Source organism: Protopterus annectens, chromosome 3.part1 (assembly GCF_019279795.1).
Source record: "Protopterus annectens isolate FY-2018-M chromosome 3.part1, PAN1.0, whole genome shotgun sequence".
In the NCBI taxonomy this organism is placed as follows: domain Eukaryota; kingdom Metazoa; phylum Chordata; order Ceratodontiformes; family Protopteridae; genus Protopterus; species Protopterus annectens.
Genome location: NC_056732.1, coordinates 970,724,407 through 970,729,406, shown reverse-complemented (window position 1 = coordinate 970,729,406; position 5,000 = coordinate 970,724,407).

Here is a 5,000-nt window from a genome sequence, read left to right as displayed (position 1 = left end):
TTTTGTAAAGTTTTAAGGCTTAAAAAGTGTATGCACAACATCAGTGAAGGGTTCCAGCCAATTGTCAGTAGATTGAGCCAATACCTTAAATCAGCCTTACACACAGACACACACACACACACACACACACACACACACACACACACACACACACACACACACACACACACACACACACACACACACACACACACACACACACACACACACACACACACACACATATACACACAGTGTTCATGTCTTCTAGTCCCAAGCATTTACTGTTTAAATTAGTACATTTATGGTTTTATTTTCAGCATAGTCTCTATACTAATCACAACTCTCTCTATAAATGCCAAACAACCCTGTTTCTGTGCTTGCAGTGATAATCATTTAAAGTATTCCAGAGGTAATTAGATTAAGCTTTTGTTAGATACTGATATTTTAAACTTATTACTCACCTTAAACTGATAGTTTTTCAGCTCTTCTCCCTGTGGGGGCAGGGTCTGGCCAGTTCACTGAGCTCACTCCACTCCCCACCCTTCCCCATAACATCAACCTTATACCTAACCTAACCTCTCCCACAACTCTCTTCTACGAATCCCATAACCCCCCTAATTATTCCTCCAGTCGTACCATACCTCCTAATGACTCTACCTCCCCACCCATTCTAAATAGGCCATATAATGCGCCATCCTGTAAACTATCATTATCCTGCTCTTATTAATTTTGTTATCACACTGGACTTAACCATCATCATGTCCATCTCTATTATTAGTTTGATCTCACTTCTCTCACTTACACTGTCTCTCCTAACAATAATCAGTATTTTCCAAACACCCAACATACCTCCTATATCCACCTGTACAACCACCACACATAACCCACATTTATCAAGTTACTCAGACATCCACCCTAGCTTATTCACAGCTAATACCTCTGTACTAACCAAAGTAAAAATTCTACCTCTCCAAAGACATCCTCATTATCACACCACCAGCAGCAACTGTATCATTTTTAGGAAACAACTGATAAGGATAACCTACATAATTTGCCAAAGCATTATATTCCAGCCCAACCCCCACCCCCCGGCCCCATCAAACCTAGCAAATCTCTCATGGTATCAACCATAATTCACCAATGCCTTAGAAACAAGATACTTGAACTCCAGACGTGGATTTCACAAAACAACCCAGATATTATAGCAGCTATCGAAACCTGGTTGAAATCATATGTAAAAGACACCAAATTTCTCCCCCAGGCTACTCATGCCTGAGAGCTGATCGGCCCCACAAGAGAGGAGGATGAGTAGCAGTACTCTTCCCCACCAAATATACATTAATTCCCTACTCAAAACCAACTTCTCCCCAACTGAAATACTAATCTCTGTATTAAAGCTTAACAACCATAAAAACATTTGCATAATCTGTATATTCCTTCTGGAGACAACATACCAATATTAGAAAACATACTTGCCTGGACTTCCCAAAATATAAATAATGAAACCATCATTCTAGGTAATGTAAACATCAATTGGCTAGACATTGCTGACAACAAGCTCTCAAAAAACATAAACATTTACAACTTCTCCCAACTAATTGAAGAGATCACCAGACCCTACAAAAATAACAACTGGGGCTCCACAATAGACTGGATATTTGTGTCCCAACCTAGCAATGTCATCACTGCAAGCATAGTACCAAATACCATTAGCGACCACCACCCAGAATATATCCTATGCAAATCTACCACAACCCCAGGCCAACACCAATACAAATCAAACAGAAATTTGACTAGGTTCCAACCATCCATATTCAATGAAACCTTAGCTAAAGTAAATTGGGAACCCCTCAAATCCCTACCATTTAATGAGGCTGTTGAATTGTTTAACTCCTAGACATCCTAAATAGGCAAGCACCCACCCACCAAAAACAAAAAAAAACATAACCATGCACGCTGGCTCTCAAAATCCACCAAAGAAGTCATGCCCACAAGGGATAAAATCTGGAAAGCTTGGCAGAAAAACAAAGACCCCTCAACTTTACTACATTACAAGCAACTCCATAACCAGGCAAAATGTCTGATAACTAGTGATTAACAAACCTGCTACTTCCATCTACAAAGCTAACATAAAAATAATTTCAAAAAATTCTGGTCCTCCTTCAACCATTACACCCAGGTTCTCAAAGCAACCCATACCCTGACCCATAGAAAACCCCAACAGAACTTGCTACCCTATTCAATTCCTACTTCACTGACACCATAGCTAACCTACCACCACTTTTTCTACAGTTAACACCACCACCAAGACAGCTGATGACTAAATCATCCCAGAAACTAATCCTACCCTCAACACTAACCGAACATTCTCCTCCATACCCACCAACACAATAAAAAATAATTTTTACTTAACCAAAAATATGGCCATTGGCATGGTAAAGTGTTGCAAAACATATGAAAAAGTTTTTTTTGGGGTGATTTTGCCCCTTTAAGCATAGAGCAGCAGCATGCAAACGGGATTGTGCCAGAAATAAAAAAAAATGTGAAAAGACAATTTTAAGTGAAATCTATATTTTGCCATTATAGTGTATGGCATGCAGAATCAAAACAATAACAGGCAACACTGGTTGCTAAGGAGGAAGGCCGTGGTGTAGTGGTGTAACAAGGGACTAAGGCAGTGGGGTATGCAAATGACCAAATTTTACTGAATCACTAAATGGGAGACCATTCTCTGGCTGTACCTAACCATGTAGGAGGTGTAAGGCAGTGGTGTAAGGAGGAGAAGCAGCTGACATGAAAAGGGTGTGTGTCATGCTTGGTATAAGCACATTGGAGCTCCATGGCTCCCATTTGAGCATAGCTAAGCACAGCTAAGCAAGTGAGTGTGTCTGAGGCTGCATTGACTTATTCTATGAGATGAAGAGCGTGTTTGCATCCAGGGGAGGGTCATTTCTACTGCAAAGTGGTTACTTTAGCTGAACAGATTTGTGTGGTGCACACTGGGTCTAAAACAAAAGGGAAAAATGGAAATAGCAGAACTGTTTACATTTGGGCACAGGGTTTGTGTGACGCACCTCAGGGTTTAAAAGGGGTGGAAATGGGAAGGAAAAAAAAAGGGAAATAGCAGAATAAAAGCAATCAAGTACAAATAATCTAGCAGGCAGGTGGAATTTATCATAGCCAACCAATTATACAGGCAGCATCTGCAGCACAACAGTATAAACTTTGCAAACACCTTTCAGTCTGGTTTTTCCCACAAACTCTGCACCATTGGTATACACACTCAAGGGGATTTTAACTAACAAAATGGTAGCGGCTGATGTCACTTTGATACATCAGTATGCGCTAGAGGCTGAGGTCAGTGAGGAGGATAATGCTGGCAACCACCCCAGACTGAGGAGAAGGAGAAGAGTGTTCAGACCCAGGGTAACCTACCAAGGGCTACATGACCTAGAGATAGTAGAGCTCTAAAGGGTGAACAGGGACATTCTTCAGCAACTCATTGAGCTGTGCTGGCCTCACCTCAGACCCAGAGCCAACAGAGGGGAACCCATCCCAGTGGATACCAAGGTATGTGTCAAAACAGCAATGGCAGACAGTGGGGAAGCAGACGTCAAACCCATAAGAGCAAACAAGCAATTACCAAACTGGTCTCCCAACTGTCTGTGTTTGGCAGAACATTATTAACACCCTGTCTTCATGTGTGGGGCATTGTCTGACTGTCATATTTGGGCTTGTGCAAATGTCAGTCTGTGATGGTATGACAGCTAGGCCCACATGTAGCCTCACAATACTATATAGCAACACAAACCATCTAAGGACCACAGCAAATGGAGTGGTGCAATGATGGACAACCTGCTAAATAGGTACACTCAGACATGTGAAGTACACAATCCTGTGTGCAATGTAACGGCATGTACCCTGCCCACATCAGAATTACAAATACATAACAGCAGCCACTGTGCCCAAAGCCTGTAACTGGAATACAGAAGGAAAAAGAGACACACATAAGGGGAAGGGGAGCCACTGGCCGGACAAATGGAGAATGTGCACACCAGAACAGATTGTGCAGTAACATAGGTGCCATGCAATGTAAGGAGTCAGGAAACATCACCTGCAAATACACAACACACACACACACACACACACACACACACACATACATGTAAGTGGAGGTCCGCAACAAAAAAACCCCCAAACAATGGACACCTCAGTGACAAAATCACATGAGAGCTCCACAAACCTACACGCCACAGACCATATAGACTCCACACACCAGGGTCTTGCAAACACTAAGGCCTTACCCCAAACACCAAATACCTACCCCACACAGATAGGCTAACAGCACTGTCCCTCTACCCTGTTCTATACAGACTCTGCTAAGGTGACCCTGTCTGGCATACAAGGCAATCCAGACCCTGCCTTGATGGGACTGTTGCACATCTGGAACTCAAGGCCCACTCCATCAACCTGGGCTGTGACATCAGTACAGCTTGTTGGTGTGACAGATACGTGTACCACACACTTCTCCATCTGTGGAATACACTCCTTGTCAACAGCAAGCCAAGTGGCTCAAGATCCCTACTGATGTGTTCCCTGTATAATTGCATGGGAAACATAAAGTACAGTCCTGTGATTCCACCCATGTCCATGCTGGACAGGGGCTCTGTGTGCTGACATGTTGTAACATGGGCTACACTCTAGTGTGCATGGGTTATAAGGACTTCAGGGCCAATACCCTACTAACATCAAACCAACTTATCGACCTATACACAACTATCGGTCAGTGGTTCACCATATTACTCTGTACTGCTCTTCCACTCACATACCTGGAAGTCACAGTGCTATGTGGAATATACTACACATATAATGGACAGTTCTGCACAGTAGAATGCACTCCGTACTCACACCCATATCTCCCAACCTCTGACAGTAAGACATCTGGACAAGGTCATAAATATATGTGGGACAAAGGCACAATGATAGGGATGTGTTGTAAATATTGCCCTTATATACTG